Source organism: Bemisia tabaci, chromosome 7, assembly GCF_918797505.1.
Source record: "Bemisia tabaci chromosome 7, PGI_BMITA_v3".
Taxonomy (NCBI): Eukaryota; Metazoa; Arthropoda; class Insecta; order Hemiptera; family Aleyrodidae; genus Bemisia; species Bemisia tabaci.
The window spans coordinates 15041117-15066263 of record NC_092799.1 but is presented as its reverse complement, the minus strand read 5'-3'; the positions used below and the strand labels follow the sequence as shown (position 1 = coordinate 15066263).

Here is a 25147-nt window from a genome sequence, read left to right as displayed (position 1 = left end):
TGTGAAAGGCAGGAGGTTGCATTTTTTTAAATATTCACCGAAGGAACAAGGAAAGTGAAGTGTCTTTATTTTCATGTATTTATGGCCAAGAAACTTAAATTTGATGTTATAAATGTATTTAATAAAGGAAATTAAAGGAAACATACGACTATCGAGAGAAACGTAAGCTCAGAAGGGGCCTTGCGGAATTCATTTATGAAATCTACGACCAAAATAACATAGGAAATGATACCTCGCATGATGAGACAGAATGAGCATTTTAAAATACCGATTTCCCGGACCCTCTTATTACGGCCGCCATTTTCAATTTTAACTTTTTTGAGGGGTGTTCCGGGGTCGGGCCATTTTTAACTTTTAGGAAGTTGTTCAGGAGGACCTACTGATGACGATTACATAGTAGGGAAAGTTTGTAACGCAATTTTTCCCGGTCAAACCGCACTTTCCCCTTACTATTATAGCACGATCCTGCTTCTCGAGCCGTACACTTTTTGGAGGATTGTGCAAAATAGTTGGAACTTTTTTTGAAACTGAGGAAGTTCTGATGACATTTGCATCCTCAACACTTGCCTACAGTTCATTTATACCCTCTTTCGACTTATTTTCGTGAAAAATGAGTCTTTTAAACCTCTACTTTGTAAGACCTCGGAAATTCTGAGGACCAAAAAAATAAATACCGAGTTGAGTTTTTCTAGTTCAATTTGATTTTTATCGGTTACAAAGACGTCCTCCTAGTGTAAAATTTCATTCTCTACAAGTCGAGTTCTTTGGCATTTTTCTCGTAAACGCACGATTTCAGCGTAAAATCGAGTTTTTTGTACGAAATCGAGGTCTAAACCAAAATATCATAATTTCATCACAAAATTGACCTTTGGCACCATTTAAAATGGTTGAAATTGGCCCAAATTTTGGCAAACATGTTTTTTTACCAAACGTCATCGATTGCCGCCTGGGGAGCGGAACATTTCAGACTTTCATTTTTTTTGACGCACCCTAATGGACCCTGCTACCGGACCGCGTCAGACGCTGACGCGTGGAAGAAAAAGAAAAATGGGAGCGAAAACACCATCCCCCAAAGGGAAAAACCGCGTATCCCAAATGGGGATTCAACGCGGGGTGCGCGGTTTCGGCTCGGGAGCGCGGGCACCGTGGAAACTGGAGCGCTATGATTTTTCATCGGCGAGTCCTTCCATACAAATAGTTTCACTTCCGAAACTGGGCGGCCGTCGCACAGTGGATCGAGTCAATCAGAAAGGTCAGACATGAAATTGTTAACTAAAACAGCAAATTTTGATGTTTAATTCGTCACATTTTAAATTTTGAGGGGTGTTTCTGAAAGTGAATTTTACGATAAAACCAATCAAACCACTTTTAGAACCGAAAACCGAAAAGGGGGTATCGAAACACCTAGCTTAAATGGTGAATTTGTCGATCATCACCGAGGGTATTGTCCAAAAATGTCAATCAGAAAGTCTCATCTTAAAAATTTTACATTCTTCCGACCCATTCCGAGGATGGGCTTTCCAAAAAAGTTCACTGCCGCATAGTGGATCGATTCCATTACAGTAGAGGTCGGACATGAAATTTTTAACCAAAACTGCGAATTTTGGTGTTTATTCCGTCCTATTTTACATTTCAAGGGGTGCTTTGAGTAGAAAATTTTACGAGGAAACCATTGGAACCACTTTTAGAGCCTCAAAGTTTTGTATACATAGAGTTATGAGCTTTTAAAGTTTCCAGATTTTGTCCGATCTCTCCTACTGACTCGATCCACTGTGCGGCGGGGGGAGGGGTTCGATCCCTTTCCCGGGCGCCCCAATAATGGGATCGGTCCGGGGCAATTTTCGCGGCCCCCCGAGTTTCTGAAAGGGCTCGCTCGGCCGTCGCGTCCCGGAACAGGGGCACCCGAGTGAGAACGCCGCCGCCACCGTAATAGCCGAGCAACTTCCCCGCTCGATAGGCAACCCCTTTCTGGAGCGCGGTTTTGCATAGTTTTTCACCCGTCTTCCAGTTCCGCCGGAGCCTCAATCTCCAGCCTCGAATCGTAGAAAGCCAAGGCTCAACTTCGGCATACTTTTTCCTTACTAAGGGGTGTGCCCCCTGAGCGCTTCGCGGTCCAACCTCCCGTAGAGTACCTATATTGAGAGAGTATGGCCACTGGCGTTACCACCTCTGATTGGCTCAGCCATCTTAGGCTGAATGGAGCCCTTAGGACCCAAAAATGGCGGTCGCCATAAGTTAGTGTAATGCAAAATGACTCAAAATGTAGTTTTCTTTGCTTATCGTAACAAGAAATTTACTCAAATGCACTCTTGCGACTTCTTTATATATTTTTAAGACTAATCGTGTGCAATTTTTGAGAAAAATTATCTTAAATGTAGTAAGGTTGGCAGCAAGTACGGTTGGTGGTAACCGTCAAAAGTTGGCAATGACCCCCCTCCCATCCACAAAAACCAAAACAAAGCACCGCCATTTTTGGGTCCTAAGCCTCTCCATGGGGCCCAATGGCCATACTCTCTCAATACAGGTACTCTAACCTCCCGAAGCGCTTTGAGCCTCAGGCAGTATGCGTTACGCGTTTAGCTCACTGGTATGTCGTCCAAATTAAATTCGCCTTCAATTTTGCCGTTTAGGCAACAAACCTCCCTGGAGTCATATGACTTTTGATTGTGGGGCCTCTGCACACGCTTCTGCTCCAGGTTGTGCGGTTTCCGTATGCTGCCGTGCTAAGGAAGAACGCCGTATGAACCTTCAGGCATTACCAAAATTCCTTCGATAAAAACCAAATTTACTAAGAAAATTGTGAATATTTTCCCCCAAAATTATCAGACAATTTTGTAAGCAATTCAATCCAAAATATCTGAAAATTTCAAGAAAAAACATGCATAACTTTCCTTAACATTGCTTGTGTTATCGGAGATGTTTGGCAACTCTCGAATGTTCATACGGCGTTTTTCCTTGGGACGGCAGTATGGTTGGATGGTCATTCTTCGATGCCCCACGGACCGAAAATTTGTTAGAAAATTCATTATGGCCACATGAAAATGGTCGATTTGATTACGTTTTGTTAGGTTTAGGTTAGGTTAGTTTTCTATCAACACACAATTCCGATTGTCCCACAACCATTCTTGCACAGGATAGTGTGGGAGTGCGTGTGGTTATCTATTCGAAAAAACGTACTTGTAGTTACTTCGTCCATTAAATTTGAAAAAAACAATGAACATTGCGCGAACATATTGGCAAGCATCTTAAGATTCGTCTTCAATTTTGCCGCAGATAATAAATAAACCGGAAAGCACAAATAAGCATCAATTTAAAAAAATGCACATTTATTTCAATCCCTGAACTTTGGCGAAATCAATAGACGATGCGTAAACTTATAGGCAAAAATTGTCCCCTTGAATTTGCTTTCAATGTTGTCACATTGACAGTAAAAATATCGGCCATGGGGTGCGAGTACAGTTTTCTATTCGAAAGAACACACATTTATCTCCTTCCAAAATGTCATAGCTTTTGCGTATTTTTTTATTTGATCGATTTTTTCTTCGACTAGCTGGCCCAATCGTTTTTAATAAAAAGCAAGTATTATGAATATTACTTTAAAATGTTGAAGGGATAATTATTTTAAAGGTAATCACATGCAGTCATTGAAATGTTACTGTTAAAAAAAATTACTGCTGACTATAGGAAACACAAGAACTTGTGAACGTTTCCCTTTGACTTTACACTTCATCTTTCGTGAACAAAGAGCTAAAGAATACCGAGTATCCTGAAAATGCCATAAAAGAGACTTTTACTTTTTAACAAATTTTCACTGGTCCTGCTCTTGATCTCTCTTTAGCCCTACTGTCTCAGACCTAATATCGAGGCGCGGTCAAATCAAACGCACATCAAGTATGAGAATATAAATCTGGCATTGCTTGCATAGGATCTGACTCTCCAAAAAAAATTGTTTTATTATGTGTGCCATTGATCTCTTTTAAAATCAGTAAATTGCACTAAAAATACGATTTTTGAAGTAAAAAAAAGTTCTTCTAGCGTCCTGGAAGTCTAAGAGTGACCGGAACTTAACGTAAGACTCGTTATCAAATTTGATCAGCTCAAGGAACAAAAAATTGCATTGCCTGATTAAGTTTACAGAGGAAAAGTTAATCCTACCAACGTGAAAATGCATCATCGTATCTCTCATCAATCTTCGCATCGCACTGCTGAAGATAAAATCATTATTTATAGAAACGACTAACGATCCAATTACGTTAAAGCTAGTTGGGAGTCGCAAACAAAACTGAAATGGGAGTTAAATCCGTGTGAATGTCGTGTTGCGCTATCTCTCATTTGAAGGCGCATCTAGATGTCAGTGTCCCATTCATGACATGATCATCTCATGATTCGTGAAGAGACTATTAGGGAACCGCTGTTTAGTACGGTTGACTGTCCCACTCATACCGTGTCGAACATCTGAAGAAGTTTCCTTGTATCTGAATCGGATCGGTGATGCATCACTTGGCATTCTGCCCGCAAGTGACCGAAAGTTTTTATGCCCCATCAATTCTCATTTTATTTTTTGTTTCTATGTGCATGTTTGGGTCTTTTCTCGGTATCAAGTCTCTCACATCTGTACTTTTTCAGGGCAAATATATAGTGGAATGCATCTTTATTCAACTAGCAGCTACCATCCGCTACGCAAGAGACGATAATTGAACAGTTTTAACCAGAATTATTGGCCTAACAGTTTTCGACATTGCCCGCTTTTCTTTCATTAGTTATTCTTTCCGCGAAGAACCAAAGAACATTGTCATCTGCATTATTCCCACTATATTCTCCATAATTTCTAGGAAATTTACGAAATGTTTTAAGCGTGTCATGTCGTTCAGTTTTCTGTCGAAAAATAAAATATGAGAGGAAGTTAGGCGAAATTCAGTGCTGGTAGGCTGCCTTTTATTGAATCCTTGTAATTTCTTAATTCTATTTAATAATTCATCGTTCTCTTTATGGGAGAGACTTTTCTAAACAGGCCCTTTTGAGTCAATTGTTGAATTGTTATCGAACAATCTTGATCGATAACTTTCTAGCCTAGTGATGATATTAATCGATTAAGGTAATTCCATAACGTTTCAACTATCCAGGTGCAGCTCTGGAAAAATTCACTGTATACAGTATTAACGTTTTTCCGTGCTTCGTTTTTTAATAAATTCAACAGAAATCGAAATTCTGTCTTTGTTTCCGGTTACCACATCAATCTCCTATCGTATTCATCAAGTTTATCACATCTAAAATTTAGAGCAACACGCTGAGACACGTGTTAATGAAACTTTCTCTTGTTCGAGCGAATTATTCGTTAAATTTATTTGATTTAATTTAAATATCTGACTGCGTCAATTACCAACTGCGTATATAGACGAAGCTAATCATTATTAGAACTATCGGATGGTAACAAATACAGGAGCATACGAAAGGTTCAGTTTATCAATTTTAACATTCAAGTGGCACTTCAGACTGGAGACTTTAAGTCTTAGCACTCCAAAATGACTGGCAGAACATCAAACAGATAAATGCTAAACTTAGTGCAATAAGGTGCGATGTACATACCTTGTAATGATTCAGAATGAAAAAATTCTCACATGCAGTCTTTAAATCCATAAAACTAGGATTAAAATTTTTCAGCATGCATGATTCATCAAAAGCTGGAGATACAGCTACATATCAGTAAAGCTTACATATCAGTATCAGTAAAGGGGCACGGAGGTAGGAAGTGTAAGAAGGTATTTTTGTTTTTTTAAAGGATAAAATAGACGCTTTATGTGAGGAAAAAATATTCTCACATAGGATTTTCTTTTCAAATTGTAAAATACCTCTTTCGAATAAGCGTGTTCGAATAAAGGACTCAAAAATTGAAAGTTTAAAGTATATTTTAAATTTGCACTTGAAAAAAAAAAAATCGCTTGCACCCTGAGTCTAGACTCTTCAAAAATTCGACAAGAAAAAATATTCTTGGTTCTATGGTATTTTTGCTTGAATTAAAAAGAAATCCGCTTAAATTAAGGGTCTTGGCTCTCGATTCAAGCCAAAATCAAATTGAATCAAGAGTAATTTTCCTTTTCGAATCCTTTAAGAGTCTGCCAGCTGATTTTTGAAATTCATAGACAAAGAAGACGCAGAGATTGTGGAGCGATCTGATTGGTTGAAATGGGTGATTCGTATAGACTAAGGGGATGATTGATGGACTACTTGTAGGGTCCTTCATGGGATGCTGTTAGTTAGTCTATCTTCTACCGCCTTTGTCCATTGCAACCACCCGCCTCAACCAATGTAGGATCCCTCCATATCCCTTGAGTCTTCTTTGTCCATGACTTTTCAATTTCAAAAATTAGCCCGCTGGACTCTTGATCCAAGAAACTTTCATTCCAATTTCGTGTGTTTTTCGATGGGGGAAACACTATATTTCCTACAGACCGATTGCGGTTGACGCACGAGTCGTTCAGATAAAGTTGTTAATTTTCTGGCCAACATGCGTAAGCTTTTAGTTAAAAACTGAAAATCTCAATCCAAAGAAAGAAAGCTCATTCGAGCTATTTTAAAACTATTTTTTGTGGATGAGCTAGAAATAGTAGGTGGTTTCTAATCACAAAATCTAGTCTACCTTTCCACAAGCTCCGAAAATATACTCACTGCGGAAGGGTCCAAGTAGTCCAAAATGTCCGACTCTCGCGTCAAAGTCGTGGCGTCGCACAGTGGATCGAGTCACTTACAGAAGACGGACCTGGAATTTTTTACTGAAACTGCAAATTTTGATGTTTATTTCGTCACATTTTAAATTTCAAGGGGTGGTGTAAAAAGAAAATTTTACGAGGAAACCAATGGAATCACTTTTAGAACCCTAAAGTTTTGTATGAACAGAGTTATACGCTTCAGAGTCCCTCTATACTGAGAGTCAATGTGAGTCCATTTCTGATTGGTTCCCGTATTTTAGGCCTTCACAGTGTCACAAACGGGAATGAAGATTGCATTTTCACCGATTGTAAAGATTAAAATCTGAAATGGACCAGGGAATTACGGGTTCGGCAAGGAACAAACGGAATGAGAGAAGGAACGGAGAAAGGAATTTGAGAATGGGCCGATCAAAGATTACGAAAAACGTTCAATTTTTGTCATCTTTATTCCCGTTTGTGACTCCATGGGGGGGGGGGGGGGGGTGTTGTCTTGACTCATAAAGGGACTCTAATAAGCTTTTAAAGTTTCCAAATTACGTCCGACCTCTCCTATTGACTCGATCCACCGTGCGTCGTCGGCGCGACGCATGGCGTCGCGACGCTCGTTGGGCCGAAAGGTCGCGGTTGTCCGGAGGCTCCGAACGACGGCTCACCGTGCGAGGGCCGCGGCCGCATCTCGACGCACCGATGATTTCGGCCAACTCACCTCTTGCATCACCTCCGCTTCCAGGTACGTCCGTCGAACAGGTCGCATCGTGCCACGGCCGGACACTCCTCCCCCCCCCCCCCCCCCGCCCTCGCGGGGCCCCGCGAGAAAAGTGAAAGAAGGAAAAAACAGAAACAGGGCGACGAAAACCCGGGAAGAGAAAGAGAAAGTCCGGGAAGAGAAAGAGAGAGAGAGAGACGCATACTCGAGACGTGCTCGTGTCCAGGGTTGCCAAGCATCCTTTCTAGAACCTGCGGTTGAGCCCGATTAAAGTGAAATTTTGCGCTCGATAATTTTAATTTCGGTGCGAAAGAATCTACTTTTTCAATAGTGTGAACACTTGTGTGTACTGGAAGCATCGAAAACCCATGTTCCGAATATCGCAAGAAAGATGTAGCTACTATGTAGGTTTTTATGAAGACCTAGTCATGAGACCTTGATATCATTTTTTTTTTAAATAAACAAGCAGCCTACGAAAGATACTAAATCGCCTTCAATTGAAAGAGTAGGCAACATACGCTCCGGGGTGTTAAAATAGTGGTATCAACGCATACATATATTTCTGCTGTATGGTGAAATGCTTCAAGTCAGGTGGTCGAATGCTTCTAAGTGTAACCTACTAAATCGCCTTCAATTAATAGAATATGCAATATGCGCTCCAGAGATTTAAAATAGTGGTATCAACGCCTAAGGCTATTTCTACCATTTGTAATGCCGTAATTCTGGTTGAAAGCATCTAAGTGTTCTCCACAGTCAACATTTTTCATTTGGAGGGGTCACGTTCTGATTAAATAATGTCAAATTCTCTATACATTTTACTTAAAAAGACAGTTTTCATTGGCACTCTAGCGGAATAATATCCCTTTATGACCGTTATGTCTGAAAAAAACGCCAATTTTTGCATCCCTAAAGGCTTTCCTGATAGGCGCGTTCATACAAGTAAGATGAATTTTGCTTTACCGGCTGTTTCAGTTGACGAAGTTTGGAAGAAACTCGATTTCAAAAAGTTGAGAGTGACGGCTTTCACTGCCAACCACTGCAGGGAAGGGTGAGGTCATGTTTCCATGAGGAAAAAATTCTTGAAATTTTCTATGATATATTTCAATGAATTTTAAGAAACATATATTGATTTTTTTTTTTATTACCTAAATGCTAAAATAGATGGGAAGCAAATAGTTTTCTTCCTTTCTGGTGCTAGGGCGTGTTGCGTACCCAGCACCTTAAAATATGTTTCGTATTTTTCACAACTTGGTGAAATTTCATGAAATATTTCACGGAAATTCCCAGTTTCTCATATTTTTCATTCCACTTAGGCATCCCTGCCTTTTAGCCCTTAGAGACTAATATCTCTACGTATCCATGCTCTCACATGAAGGCACTCTACTGCCGTGCTAAGGAAGAACGCCGTATGAACATTTGAGAGTTGCCTAATTTCCCTTGATTATATATGTATCCTCGACGACATTCATGCAGATTTTTCTTTGATATTTTCAGATATTTTAGATTAAATTGCGCACGAAATCGTCTGAAAATTTTGAGGACAAAATATTCACAATATTCCCCGTAAATTCGGTTTTTTATCGAAGGGAACTCAGCACCGTCTGAAGGCTCATACGGCGTTTTTCCTTAGCATGAGCTGCTTTATTTGAGCTGCTCAAACACAAAATGAAAATTTAGAATTTACACCTATTCTGCCATGCTGAGGAAGAACGCCGTATGAACATTCGAGAGTTGCCAAATTTCCCTTGATAAAACACGTATTTTTTTATAACATTCCGGCATGTCTTTCCTTGAAATTTTCAGATATTTTAGATTAAATTGCGTACACAATTGTCTGCAAATTTTGGAAAATAATATTCGTAATTTTCCCAATTAATTCGGTTTTTATCGAAGGGAACTTAGCACCGTCTGAAGGCTCATACGGCGTTTTTCCATAGCATGACAGTCTAGGTCCACTCATCCACTTTTGACTGCGGATGAGGGCATTTCTCCAGCCCAAATTGGCAGCGTGGCCGGGGCCCGACCAATGAGGTGGGGCGGGGGCCCGGACGGAGGCATCTCCGCGTTGGTCGGGCAACCAGTTTATCAGTTGAATTTCTGGCCTCAACGCGCTCGCGCCGCGATCCGCGTTCGGTTGCGACTGTGTTGGTTGTCTCGCTCCACACATGATAGTGTTATCCGTGTAACTTTGTTCTGTGTGTCGTTCCATTCTCGGCATTTTTTTGCTCGCACCACAGTGACCGCTCTCCTCCTCGTTAACCTCTCAGTGGCTATTGGATTTTTATTTGTTTTCATATATTCGTCCCCCATTTTGGATTTGCGTTTTGGAACTTTCTTCGGACTTTCAGAACTTTCCGCATCGGTGAGTCTCTGTTTTCGCTATTTGGGACGCGCTTGGATCTTTCAGATCGAGGCGTGGAGACGGATGTTGCGAGGGAACATCTACTTCCAGAGCTTTGTGAAAAAGTTTACCCAGTACTTGTTCAAAGAAAAATCCAAAGTCGAAGTCGAAAGAAAGTAATTTTCGAGGCAACTTTTGACCCAAGAAAATATCCGTATTGCCTCTTTCTATCCTTTTTGTATCTTCAATATAGTATGTTGAAGGTATGCACCTATTATGTACGGTATAGCTTCTTTTAAAACTTAGTCATGTCAACTTTTTAGACCAATTTTCTCTCTAAGTACTATTTCGATGTGTCTATCCAAAGAATTAATGATTTTTGATAAACAGCAGGTATCAAAATGATAATGACGCTAATTTCATAGATTTTTTGGGTAAAAGATCATTGTCACGTTTTCAATACTACGGAGATTTTTTGTTTGTTCGTGTGAATTGCGTGTGGCAATTTTAAAACGTTCTAATGGACCTATGTCAGTTCAGGGAGAATCGATTTGATTGTGCATCTGCATAAAAGTGATTACCACATTATTTAAACAAATTTTAAGCCCTAGAGCAAAAATCGACAGTAAAAGTAAAGTAACTGTGGTGTGACGAAATTCGAACTCAAACGTATCTACGCTTGTCTCCCATTAAAAGCCCGCTTGCTTCTATGAAGTGCCTAAGTACACGTAAAGGAAGAATGCATTGAAAGGAACCCATGATTTGAAGGATAAACTAATTTTCGGAGCTCGAATCGTCGCAAATTTCTACTCTCAAGAATTTCGGATTGAGAACGGATATTTATAATTTTAGAGGGTATGGATGAAAATTAACTTTTTTTTTCATATTACATTTTCCGGAGGAATGATTTCTCGAACCTCTCTTTTTCTCGTGTTAAGCTTCATGTACCTAAGCTGGTCCTTCTCTTATTCGGAACTTGATCCAAATGCCAACAAACGACAACAATTACCACAATAATGCATCCAAAAAATGCCATTGAAGTTCTGATTTCATTTCTAGAAAAATGAATCATTACAGTAAATTGCCACAGAATGTTCTCCGATTAATATTTTCGAGGGTCAATCGGATTAGTTTAAGCAAAGTCGTTTTTAATAGTGTGCAAGCCACGTCCGTTCAAAACCAATGTGCAGTATCAAATACCACCGAAGAAAAGAAGCTTATCTACATAGTGACATTTAAATAAAAAAAAAATAAATAAAAAAAAGAATGAATGTGGAATAGATTGCCATCAGTTTGCATCCATAAGGGGCACAGTTCGATAAGGGAGGGGGGGGGGGGGGTGTCGTGCCCGTTCATGCTACGAGACCAGCGCGGTTTGAGGTATTTTGAAATTACTCTCGACTTGTAACATCTTCGCAAGTTCCGTACCTCTCCGGCAAGTAATTCATTCTTCTGTGGTAACTTCTTTTATGATCGCAAATAAAACATTAGTGCGACCGAAATTGAAGGAGAGAGAATTCATCCGCTAAAAGTGGCAACGTTTGAGCATAAAATTCATCCACGCCCAGCATTAGGAGCTGAATCTTTAAATCGAACCTATAATTTAATCAGATTCTTTTTTTCGAAACTCATGATTCAGATCCATCTCTCCAGCTTGATCACGTCCAAACTCATCCGGATAATATAAGGAAAAGGAGAGAAGTGAGATATTTCTCTTCGAGAGGTGAACAGGTTCAAATTGAGTCTTCTTTTTTCTCTAGCTTCTTCCTTCTGATTTTTAACAATGACGTATGACAGACGCAGGGCAACCAGTGAAAGCACTATATTTGTGCATAACTGACTCAATGTACAGAATTGATTGAGCGACGATCGAAAATGTCAGGAAATTTCGGTTCTCATATCGAAGTAAAATTTTGAAAATAAAACAAATTTACTTAATCAGGTCTCCTTGCACCTTCTCTATTTAATATTGGTGCTTTTTGTTCATCGACGAAATGTTATTAATTGGTCATACATGAATTTTTAAACGTCAAATTCTAATTAGTTAGGTATTTTTCTCGATATTTAAACCATAAAAGATTCGACATTTTTTAAACAAACAAAATTTCAGTGTTTTTGAGGTGTTAAAAAATTTAACAGAACTGTCCCGCAAATTTAACCACATGTGTACTATGTTTGAGGAGACATTTGTACTATGTTTGAGGAGAACCGAGCATCGCCCGATTCTACACCGACGAGGATTAACCTTTCGTCACTGAATGTTAGGAAAGATTTCAAGATGGTTTTATATCCTGGATAGTATTTGAGGTCTTCAATTTATGAGAAGAGAAAGTGCTCAACCAGTTACTACGAGCTTGATGCTCATCGACAATTCTTTAAGTAGCAGCACGAGTTGACTTCTTTATGTTTTATGTGCTCCAACTTCTTCTGTTAGAGTAAGTAGGTAGCTCAAAGTAGCTCACTGTCAATCTTTCTCGAAAAGGACAATGCCGTCCCTTCCGACTTGTCAATCTTAGAAATGGCTTCGAGTCGGAAAATGGCCAAAATTGAATCGTGTAACACAGAAGAAGCCAACTTTCTTTGATTCTAAGACAAAGGGGTTTAAAGTTTTATTACTCTTCCACGACTCGATGAAAGATTCAGTGTCAACTAGGCAGGCCCGCCACAACGGCGGGGATACTGGGTCCCCTTGTACCGGGGCCCGTCGCATCTAACCCCAGTCTCGGAAGGAAAAGTGAAAAATTTACCCTAAAAATCTCGCAAACGGTGAAGAAATTTTCAAAAACACGCTGAGGCACTGTAAAACTCTTCTTACTTCTTTGAAGATTTGTATCTATTTTCAAGATTTTTAGTACATAAATTATTTTTTGGAAGTGTATAAAGTTATTTGTTTAGTATTAATGAGCATTTATTTACTTTTTCTTCTTTCTAACCTTATTGATTTTCATTACATTACAAATTATGTTAATAGTGTCAAGGGGGCGGGAAGGGGGGGAGGGTTCATTTATGGGGTCCGGACCTTAGAACTGGTACCAGGGCCCGAGACGGGATATGCCAGGCCTGCAACTAAGGTGTTAATTTTTCAGTTTTCGTTGGACAACTTTTATAATATTTTTTTTTAAAAAATTGAAATCAAGTGAGCGACGAAAACAATTTTTTGAAGACGTGAGTCAGTTTGTCTTTACTTGACTCGACCAAATCTTGTAAAGGTGTCCTTGAAAATAATTAGAAATCCGTCCAGATAGGCAGGTACCTATCCATCGTATGATCCATAGGTATCCATCATAGGTATCCGTCGGTTGACGCTGAAACACTATTTGCCCACTTTCCAATTAGCCCTGATGGATGTTTTTTTTACCAAGTCCGCAACTCAGTTAAAAGTAGATTTTTGTATACAGCTAGTCATTCTATCTCCAGGCACGAATAACGGGGCCATTTTGTTCCGCCGTTGTGGGTCCTGCGTCGCTCGCTGAGGTGGCGCGGCGGCGCGCGGCGTAGTGACGAAGTTGTTTTTTCTACGAAATAGGAAATGCCGTGGGAGTTAAAAAACACGTATCTCCAATTGCGACGTTCCCGATTCCGTGATTGGTTTTACTTTTCTGAAGGACAACCGAGCACATTTATGCGGAAAGGAACTATGTGCATAGTGATTGCGTGTAATATAGTTCCTTTTGGCATAAATACGTCCAACCCTTCTGATGTGTTCCTAGCTTCCTTGTGAAATTTCATTGCTCTCTCAAAATAATTCTCCTTCAGCTGTGTATGATACTTTAAATTTCGCGGGCGAAATACGGCGCTCCTCCAAATTACTTCTGAAAATCCCACAGAAACTGACTTTTATGCAGAGGTTTCAATACAAAAATGAACTCTTTAAAAGTTTTTGAGTCGAGGTTGTTTGTAGGTGCGAACTTTGTTCCCAATGAGGGTTTCCAATTCGGTTAGTTTCTTTTCAGCCTCGCTGAGCACGTGTTTCTTGGCGAATGACTCATAAAAGGAGCCTTTGGTCTGCAAAAAATTGTTGGTGGCTTTTTCAAATACCTCCTTCGTAACTTCCATGTCTTTTTTTCAAGCTTGATCCGAGTATAAAGTTTGCGCCAAAATTTTTGTTCCGGAAAGTTGCCAAATTTGGCAAAAAAATGCCATTACTTTACTTCGTTTGCGATGAGTAACTAATTTTATGGTCAGACTAATATTGAAAAGCTACGAGCCGAAGCTATGGCAAAAAAAGCCGATGTAGGGCCTTTTGCCACACTTGTGGCAACTTTCCGGCACGTCATTTCAGGCGCGAAGTTCATATTCGGATTCAGCGTCAAAAAGTACACAGAAATCAATAAAAAAATAGCCAACCCCTCTTAAGTCCCGCAGTTCCAAAACGACCCGACTCGGGTTTTTCATGATGTTCACTTTTCGCGTAGAAACATTCCTTCCCCGGCTATTCGGTAATTTCAGTGCAAGAATCGTGTCCAACGTGAAATTCTACTTATGAAACACGAATCAGAATGCTCATGCCGCAATCACACGCTGAATTTAGCAGTTGAATGTGGAAGTCAGCAGTCATCTCCCAACGGCTGAAATTTAGCAAATTCGAGTTATTTTCACCCACCGATGATTGTCTGATTGTTTAGTCCGATGGTTGCTGAGAATCGTTGCTGAATTTTCCGCGTCACGTGCAAAATTCAGGCATCGGGCCGATGACTTCCACATTTAAGCCACATTCAACTCCCACATTCAGCGTGTGATTGCGGCATTACGTTCGCACCTTGTCCAGTGGTCCATTTGCGTAGACCGAAATTCCCATTCGCTTGGACTATTTTTTCAACTTTCACCATCGAAAGTTCGATATGGACGCTCCTGAAAATAGATCCACTCATGCGCGCATGGAGCGTCCATCACTTTCGTGCGAACCGATGTCGAGACGCGTCACGCTCATCCTCGGACGAGTCCCGAAACACAGGCAACTCTGCCGTCTGAGGGAAAACGCTGTATGAACCTTCAGGCGTTGCCAATTTTCCTTCGGTAAATCGCGAATTTTCGGGAAAATTTGTAAATATTTTTCCTCCAATTTTGCGTATAATTTTGTTCGCAATTTCACCTTAAATTTCCCGAAAATTTCAAGGAAAAATATTCATAGCCTTCTGAAAAAATAACTAGTTTCTGAGAGGTAATTTGGCAGCGATCGAACGCTCTTACGGCGTTTTTCCTCAGCACGGCAGATCTGACGGGGTCGGAGGCTCATCGGAGATTGGACACGGATCGTCCGGATCGTCCTGACTCCTCCCGGCAGGAATAACGGGGCCGTTTTTCTCCGTCGTCGAGTTGTTTTTTCTGCCAACTAGGAAATGCGATGGGTGTTCGCGCGTCGGTTGGGTTCGGTCGCGCGGCTGCGGGATGCGGGAAAAAATGAGCGTCGTCGCGCGAGCGTGCTCCAATTTTGTCGTGAAAGTAACAATGCACATAACCGCGAGCGCGGTTGCCGCTTCTACTCGCCGCCAACCCAACGGAACGCGCGAGTGGATGACCCAACGGGCCCGTCGCACAGTGGATCGAGTCGATCAGAATTACAGTGTTCGAAACTCATAGGCGCCAACGCGCCAAATGCGTCTCAAAAATCGGTCATGGCGTCTAAAATATGAAGGCTCTGCGCCGTAACGTGGCCCCTTAAAATCTGAATTTTCACAGGAAGTCCCATAAAGAAAAAAAAAAGATATCTATTTGAATTGGAAAAACTCAGAATTTTCAGCACTACAAGTGAAAGCTTGCTTCTTCTATTCTTCACGATTTCATTCTTAGTGCTTTTTGTCTTCCCCAAGTCACAGGTACTTACTAGTTCCGTTACGAAAACATCTTGCGTCTAACTTTTCACTAAATGCGACGTAATATATAGGTAAAGACAATTAGGCCCCTAAAAAATCTTCAATGGCGCCAAAAATTGGGCTTGATGCGCCACATGACTCCTAAAACTCAAAGGTGAGTTTCGAACACTGTTTCAGAAAGGTCGGACCTAAAATGTTTGACTGTAACTGCAAATGTTGATGTTTATTCCGTCACATTTTGAATCCTAAGGGGTGGTCTTTGACCTTTGTAGACAATTTCTATGTAGATAATTTTCTTTGTAGACGTTTTCACGTTTAGAACCCCAAAGTTTTGTATGAACGGAGTCATAAGCTCTTAAAGTCTCCAAATTTTGTCCGACCTCCCCCGTTGACTCGATCCACAGTGCGTCGTACACCGGGCTAAATGTACGAAATTCCGAGCTGCAACCACCCGGATCTACCCAGGGTTGCACGGGTGGAAACAAAAATATGAAATATATTGAAAATTTCCGTGAGATGTTTCATGAAGTCTCACAAAGTTGTGAAAAATATGACAAATATGGAACATATTTTCCGGGGCTAGGTATGCAACACGCACTATAAAACACCAATAACAAACACCCATACTGATATCGAAACTGCACTCGAATGCGATATTTTCTCTCTAAAAAAGCCACGCTTTTATTACGTTGAATTTCTTTGTTAAAATTGGTAAGTGAGTGCTTAAGTCTCCTGACAACAGAATTGCGATCTCAAAACTGGAGAAAAATGACGAGTAGCTGAAAAATGGAACCAATTGATGCGATATATCGCATGCCGTCCCGACACAAAATATGACGTCCATCGAATCACCTTAATTTAATTTTTCATTTAATTTTAAAAAAATTAGGGCCTTTATCAGGAAAGGGCTCTCGAAACGAGTCAGGATGCCTGAGGATCATGATATTCAGATTCCTTTAAGGGTCGATTCCCTGTCGTTCCTACAGTTCCCGACTTGCCTGAAAAAAAAAGCATGGTACGGGTGGTCTTGATCACCCTGTATGAACTCTCGGACTATGGAAGGTTCTTATTTATACAGGTCGTTCTTATGGCGAGAAGTACAATTTTAGCTGTGACACCGAAAGTTCACTTGCCACTAAAACTCTCTGGTCATTACGACTGAAAAAAAACCCTATAACCACAACGAGAGAGCTGTTTTTGTCAATCTGACAATTTACTCCGCGTCATAAAGTTACCTCGTCAACTCAATGAGCATTTTTCTCGCCGCGACTTAAAATTGTGAACAGAACAATTATCTTTTCGTATTATATCCGATCTTTTACAACCAGAGGAGCTTCTTTTCAAAGACAAAAAAAAAAAAAAAAAAAAAAAAAAAACAGACACGTGCACTGTTCCCTTAAGTTCATTTATATACGATGCGTATCTATAAAATTTACGTCGGCCTCAGGTCGAGAATGCGAATATAGCAGCTCATCCGCTACCAGATGCAGTGGGAGCTATATTTAAGTTAAAATTAGATTCGTCCCAAAAAAGCTGTTGTTTTTTTCCTTGTTTTCCAATGTCAGTCTAGTATATGTGGACCAAATTATTAACATTTGACGCAGTGCCATTCAAATGAGATGCTAAAAACGTCGGTCATGTACGGTAGGAAAAGTTGTTGTGTCATTTTATTTTTCTATCCACCACGCCGACACGAATTCTTTGCGTGCTGGCGTCTTCAATAGGAGGTTTCGCACCAAATGAGTTTGCACACTTTAGGAGTGAGTAAGGCAGGAGATATGTCGTATTGATTTTTGTATTCGCTTCTATTGCTTATCTGAGGACGACTTATTTTTTATCTAACTCTAAAAATGCTCAAACTTATTTAATTGAGAAGCAAAATGAAACTTTTTCAAAAAAGGTAATTGTATACTCTGAAAAGCTTCATTTTGGCGAGATGCGCGAAGTTTACTGATAGACTGCTCCTCAGCAGCGAGCTGCACAGCTTTGAAAGTTTGGCAATGGGTCAAAGCTGTTTTGAGAAAAACAGCTCCAAAATTATTCTCCGCAGATGTGACCTTGCCTTGAATCAATAAACACATGCCCGATGAAGAAAATTGCAGCTTTGCTCCATTTTTCGTAATGAGAAAACGAATACCCATGATACGCTTGGAGTCTGAGTAAATACGGTAGTCACTGATGTTTGTGTTCATGGGAGATATCCAGTGGATGAGCTTAAAGTGCTCGTATCATTTCTAAACTGTCTATGTGTATAATTACCTTACCACTGGTGACAGTTTGTGAACTGAATGCAGAGTTGTGATGTACCTACATAGGTACATACATTCAAGTCACTTTTACAGCGCGCCTGGGCTCTCTGCGACACCTAATTGCCATTCTTGTCTATCGATCCAGAGGTCATCTGGTAAATGGCATCTTGTAATTTCATCTTGCATGCCACCTATCCACGATTTTGCTGAACGTCCCTGTGGTCCGTGGTGTGATGTAAAGCCGCATAATAAAATCTCTAGAACCAGGAAAGATTTCTTTTCATGTTTCGCAAAATATTAGAATTGTGACTTTCTTCTAATTTTGTGTGTTTGAATTCGGGTAGCATAGCCCCTGAAAAATATGAAATATTTCACAGCATCGTGAAATTTCATGAAATATCACTGAAATTTCCATGCTTTCATTTCTTTCTTACTTGTTATGCCACCCTACATTTTGCTTACCCTGAGCCAGGTTTATCCTAGCCTCGATTCCGCGTATCCGATATCCGCAGATCATCTACATTGGAAAAAAAAAAAAACACATTGGATCTAGAGTCCAGACTCTTGAAAATATTGACAAGTAAAAATACTCTTGATTCAATCGGATTTTTGCTTGAATCAAAACGAAATCCGCTTAAAGTTAAAGGCTTGGTTCTTCATTTAAGCTAGATTCTGATCGAATCAGGAGTACTTTCTCTTGTCGATGTTTTCGAGAGTCTGGACTCAAGATCCAATGTGTGTTTTTTTTTTTTCCCAGTATCAGAGCCTCTATCGGAAAATCAGGGCAACCCGGGTCATGTTATCAGGAAAAATCAGTAAAACGTCAGAATTTTCCGAAATAAAAGCGAAACAACTGGCCACCCCGCCTCGTTCCCGCGACCCCTGTGCGTCGCGCCGCTTTTTGATTAGTTTTATTCTTCCTCATCTCATCTCGCTTCTCTCGCCGAAACGCGAGGAAGCACATAGGCTGCCCGCGAGCCCATGATTTTCACCCCTCCCGCCCCCTCCCCCCTCATCCGCGGGAGGCCACAGGATCATTGTCCTGCCCCCCTCGACCCCCGCCCCCCTCCGGGAAAACCGCACAACTACAGCGACAACTCCAAGCGACATACGCGGTTTTGCCCGGTCGCGGTCCTGCGCATCTCGCCGGAGGTAAAATCAACGTAGGCGCGGGGAGTTCATTTGCATGCGACCAGTTTTTCATTTGGACGTATTTATGCCGAAAGGGACTATGTCTCGAACGAACCCTATGCACATAGTTCCTTTGAGCATAAACGCGTTCATTTTCTCATCTCACCGTCCCGGCCCGGCAGATACGGGCCCCGGTGCAGGATGCAGGGATGCACCCTATGCAAATATGAGGCTCCACGCGTGAAAAACAACGGAGTTTCCGCTCGGAGTTAATTGCGCATACGTTGTTTTGCGGACGGTGCCTCGTGTGTACCGTGCACCCCTTTGAGCCCCGCTCGTTCACCCCGGGAAATGCATCCCCGTATGCTGCCGTGCTGAGGAAAAACGCCGTATGAGCATTCGAGAGTTGCCAAATTTATATCAATAAAATGTTAACTATTTAGCACTGGAAAAAAAGACACATTGGATCTTGAGTTCAGACTCTTGAAAACATCGACAAGAAAAAATACTCTTGATTCAATCGGATTTTTGCTTAAATCAAGAACCAAGCCTCTTAATTTGAGCGGATTTCTTTTTGAGTTAAGCAAAAATCTGATTGAATCACCTTGTCAGTGTTTTCAAGAGTCTGGACTCTAGATCCAATGTGTTTTTTCTTCCAGTGAGGGAGGTTATGAATATTTTTCCTTGAAATTTTCAGGAACTTCAGATCAAACTCCTAACAAAATTCTCTGAAAAATTGGAGGACAAATATTCATATGTTTACCAGGGAATACGTGTTTTATGAAAGACGATTTGGCAACACCTGAAGGTTTATTCGACGTTCTTCTTTAGAACGGCAGTGTGAGCGGCTGGTCATCGCCCGCGCAATCAGGAGGTCATGCAGGCCGTGCACTGCGGAGCGGACCTTTATTTCGGGTGCATTTTGTAATTAGGGACTTTAGTTTCTGGCCCTGATTAGAAACAACGTCTGTACCATTAGTTTCACATTGCACATAAGTGTTTTTACGGACGAGTCAATCCTTGCGCGATTGGGATGCATTTTAAATGAACCAAATTCGACCGGAATCAGCATAATTCCTTTTCAAGTTGAAATTACCCATTTCTCGCTTCCTACCTCTCTTTTCCTTTTTTGTCCCTTCTCTTCTATTTTTATCTCTTCTCCTCCCTTTTAATAGTTGACTGGATTTCAGTAGGTAGCCCTAGATAGACTTAGAATTGATCCTCGAAATCTCCCATAATATTATGTCGATGAAGCAATCAAATCGCCGCTCTTGTAATTATCGGTCCTAATTCTTTATTGACACTCGACTGTCAATAAAGAATTACGTCCTTATGTTGCGCTTTTAACAAAGAAAAATGAAAACGCATTTTTCTCTATCCCTCTCTTAAAAATTTACGCATTCGATATTTTCCCAGAGGTGGGTCTAGCAATTTGGCAACACCGGATTCCCTCCATTCAGACCTATGTTAAATAATCGACTCTTGTCGGAGCACCTGGCCCCTCCAAGAATCGATACATTTCCACAGGTTTAAATGGAGAAAAACAATGTTGCCAATTTGCTGAATCCGCCAATGTGTATTTTCACTTTTTTCATCACTAATGCGGAAACTGCGACGAGCGTTCATGACGTATCATCGGTCCTCTTCAAACCGGAGATTTTTCAACTATCGGGAACTCAGCGCTCAATAACAAAGCACGCAGCGTCAGCTCGGAAGAAAATCAAATGAATGAATGATATCGAATGGACCCGAGTGTCCAATTTTTCAATAAATTCTGCTCCATTTTTATCGAGTCGACAAGAAGAAGCTACCGTCTCTCTTTTGTTTGGCATCCATGGGTTTCCAGACTCAATTACTGGGTGTAACAGGAGTGGGAATTACGATATTCGAGCGGCAACTGGCTACAGACCAACGTCGCGAGATTGTACATGATAACTCTCATTTTCGATCATCCCGGTCTTCCAAAAACTCTGGTTGACGCGGCGGCGATGTTGCAAATGTGGCAACACTGGTTTTCCTTCATTCAAATCCATTAAAAATATCGATCCCTAGTAAAAATTGGCCATAAGAGCTGCGTTTTAAAATACCGTAGGAATTTTCATAGCCGGCTAAAGAAGGCTATAGAAAATCATACAGCTGGCTGTAGAATGCGGAGAAAATCATACGGCCGGGCTATACGAAACGATAAAAAATTATGCAGCCGAGCTATAGTTCCTATCGCCGGGCTTTACACTTTATCGCCTGGCTGTTGCTTTTTCGCCATCAATTATAAAAGGCCATAAGAAATTGTGTAGAAATTCGTGTGCTTTGGAAATCATTAAGTTTGATGCGGAACCACCTTAATATTTACAAATCACACATTATATTTTCCTTTAATACATATTTGTTTTTATCAATTAAAATGAGAATAATCCACACAGGATGTGCAAACATTTCAAAATCATGAGTTGAATAACACTGACTCCGCCAGATTAAATATGAGAGCCTAACACAAAGCGGAGCGGCGACGCACTGACGCCTACAAACCTAACAGGGATACTTCACGCATTGCGCAACGCGTGAAGTATCCCTGTTAGGTTTGTAGGCGCCAATGCGCGTTTAGCGCTGGCTGCCCGCCTGCCACGGCGCTTGAAGTAACTATTTCACACCAGAGGTATTGCACAGTATCATACGAAACTGAGGGCACTCTAATATATTAGTAATGGCAGGCATCCATCAAAAGTACGGAGCTTTCCTCGCAAAATTAATCAATATACTGCGGCCCAAAAAGAGAGCAGTATTCCAAAAACTCACTAAGTCCTAGCGTCCGTAATTAGTAACGTTTAGCATACACTTTATCGTCTGGCTGTTGCTTTTTCGCCATCAATTATAAAAGGCTATAAGAAATTGTGTAGCCGGCTGTAGAAGCTATTGGAAATCTTACAGCCGGCTGTAGGTCTGTGGTATTTTGGAATACAGATTCTACTGCCAATTTTTACCAGGGATTGTAGGTGAGGTAAGCTGCTGTTCCAAGAATCGATTGTTTTACATGCGTTTAAACGGTGGAAAAACAGTGTTGCCGAATTTCAAGAATTGTCACAGGGTTGACGTAACCATATTGTGAGGGATGAATCAAGCGTACGCCCGGTTAGGGGATGAAATTTTCCAGGGATAGTCAAGTGCCAGGGACCACTGGAGAATTCGCACATACAAATTTTACTGCATCATCTGAGAGTGATCAAAGAGCTGATTTTGCGATATTTTTCATATATTTCTTCCGCAATGGGAAATGGGAGAAATACAGATTTTTAAGTGAGAAAATTTGCCGCCTTGTGACGTCATCTAGCGGCATTCACCTTTTCAACATATCGACGGTGAAATCACCAAACCACGTATCTCGTTTGCGGTGTTTAAAAATCTACGCTCACATTTTATTTTTTTGAAATAGACCAAATCAATATCATTCCTTGAAATTTTCACAGAATTTTCTTCGCACGAAGAGGAAAAATCACAGAAATTCTCAAGACTGGACATCACGTAGTTTTTCATTTAAAAAATAAAGTATGTCAGGAAGTCTGCGACGTCGCAAATCGAGATACGTGGTTTGGTAGTTTCAACATCGATATGTATTTTAGCAGATCAGGTTATTTTGTCATATTTCCGCCAATAATTGTTCAATTTAGAAAGCAAGGTATTCCCTGTGCTTAGTTTTTTAGTAGTTTCATTTCAAAGAAGCAATTTACAAAATTTTAGACTCCTGCAAATTCTCCATTATCCGGGGGTGCCTAAAAGTGTGAGTGTTTACGGTATATAATGAATACATGTTTTTGTTTTTCCGTCAAAATTTCTCCGGGAAAACATGTTTCAGTTGGGAAGTCGTAGGAAAGTTCGCATTTAGGTTTATTGCATGGTTGGATCAACTGTGCATGATACCGGTTGAGTCAACCGAAATATCCAGCGACAAAATAAAACTAGATTTCTGGTCCCGCTATCTGCCTCTTTTCACAGCACCAGTGCAGCGCTGCCGTGCTAAGGAAAAACGCCGTATGAACCCTCAGGAGTTGCCAAATTTCTTCTTATAAAAAACGTATTTCCTGGTAAACTTATGAATATTTTCCTTCCAATTTTTCAGATAATTTTGTGCGTAATTTTACCAGAAGTTCCTGAAAATATCAAGGAAAAGTATTCATAACCTAACGCAAAAATAAACATTTTATCGGAGGAAATTTGGCAACAATTGAATGTTCATACGGCGTTCTTCCTTAGCACGGCAGAGCGGTGAGCAGATAGATTTGTCCCCTTCTTAATCACGTCCGACCGCAGCAAAAATTCGGGTTTTTCCGTACCAATTCGACAACGCGGGCGACTCGTGTTGTTGACATCCCGCTGATGACGTCACGCAAAGTTCCGATGCGGTTCCCGTTCGCGCGCCCGAGTGCGACGGGTCCAGAGGCGGAAACTGCCCCGCAAACCGAAAACCGCACAAATCCATGGAAAACCCCCCCGAAGTTAAGCGGTTTTACCCCTGGCGCGGCGTGGCGGTAAATAAAGCCGCACATGTAAAAGTAACGGGTTTGCCGTGTGTACTCTATGGCGCATACGTTGTTTTCGCACGGAAAGCTTCGAATATCCGCGGATCGAGTTGTTTGCCGAGACGGGCCATAAATTTCGCGCCAAAGGTGCCCGAGTTTATTCGCGCCGACCAAATAAACGCGCGTCGCGGCGTTTTCGATTTCGACTTAATTACCGCAGTCAAATTTCACGCGCGCTGAAATCTCCGTCCGGCCGTAATCCGCCCGGCTGAAAAAACAGCGCAATTTCCCGCGGTCCCACCAGGCCTCGCTACCCGGGGTCCCTCTTTTTTCTCCGAGGGAATTTTTCACGCCGCGCCGGGGGGATTATATCAAAACCGTTCGTTTAATGCCTGAAATGGTTCTGTTTGTTTTGCAGTGTATTTTTGATTTCTGCGTCGTACTGACGTATCCCTCGTCGGTAAAAAAGCGATCGAATGAATCAATAAACAAAGAAATGGGGGCTAGCTTTATTTAAGCAAAGCAATGATATCTCTTGAATTTGACGCCTAGACGAATTGAACTGAATAAAACAGAAATGCATATCGGATATAAAGTAGTTGGAAGTAAGTTTAAATTCAACTAGTCGCATGCTTTCTCCTGTTGAAAACATGCAGTTGAATAAAAATGTTTCGAAGAGAAATATATCCGTTACCTTTTTTTTTTTTTGTATCTTAAGGAGGAATATAAATATAAGTATATAAATATATAAATATCAAGACCTTTATCTCAGTTCAAGTTTGATGCGACTTCAGGTGTGTCTCGGTTCATTACCTCTCGATGTTCCATCGAGACCGAAGTTTTTTTCTTCGCAAAATCTTAATGTTTCTAATGTTAATAACATTTGGGTGTGATGCCACTGATTTTAATGCAAAGATTAACTGCCTAAATAAAAATAAAGATTTGGATTCGCTGCTTCGACAGTTAATTCATGTAAAAGCCACGCTACACAATTTTTAGGAGACTTATGGAAGAAAAGTGAACGAAATTAGGAGGAAATGAGTATGAAATTCATCACTGTACAAAATTAGCGTAATTGAATTCAGCAGTTTAATTTTTTTTCGGAGACTATACACTGAAAATACACTATACACATTCTCGGCGTTTTTACCATGGTCCGTTGGTACCTTTACCATCTCACTTTTTTTCCCAATTATTGGTAATTTTACCAAGACAAGCCTAAAAATCGGTATTTTTACTGTTTTTTTTTCAGGTCAGAATACCACTTTTATCGGTAATCAATTCCCGGTAACTTTGCCATTTTATCTCGGTAATTCTACCACAGTCGATAAAAAATATTGGCGTTTTTACCTAGGTCCAGTAAAATTACCGAGAAAGTTAATTAATTTTACCGAGATTTCTCGGTAAAATTACCAATTCCATAAATGGTATTTTGGTATAATGGTAATATAAATGGTAATTTTACTAAGAAAAAACTGGCATCAAATAGAACCCTGAATTCCATGATAATTTTACCCTTTCCTTAGTAAATACACCGAGATTTTTTTTTTCAGTGTAAGATTTACCCATTAACATAGCTTAGTTTTGTAAAAAAAAAAAAAAGAAAGAAAGAAAAGAAGAAAAAAAAGACTTGTGAAACATGTGGACGTGCAAGAAATTTGATGTGCTGAATTCAAACGAGCTGACTTT

At 40.6% G+C, this 25147-nt stretch overlaps 1 protein-coding gene across 9 annotated transcripts in view; it reads left to right on the top strand.

Moving 5' to 3' along the window:
* mtd (TLD domain-containing protein mustard) overlaps nt 1-25147 on the top strand; it is a 573843-nt gene that overhangs the window by 134620 nt on the left and 414076 nt on the right. For 4 of the 9 annotated variants that reach the window (XM_019043735.2, XM_072302174.1, XM_072302171.1 and 1 more), the window contains exon 1: nt 9493-9775. The exons of 2 other annotated variants lie outside the window; for them this stretch is intronic. The gene's annotated coding sequence lies outside the window, so the exon portion shown is untranslated. Of the gene's footprint in view, nt 1-9490; nt 9776-25147 lie in introns of those variants that run through there. 3 more of the 9 variants (XM_072302172.1, XM_072302169.1, XM_019043737.2) reach the window with 2 other exon arrangements.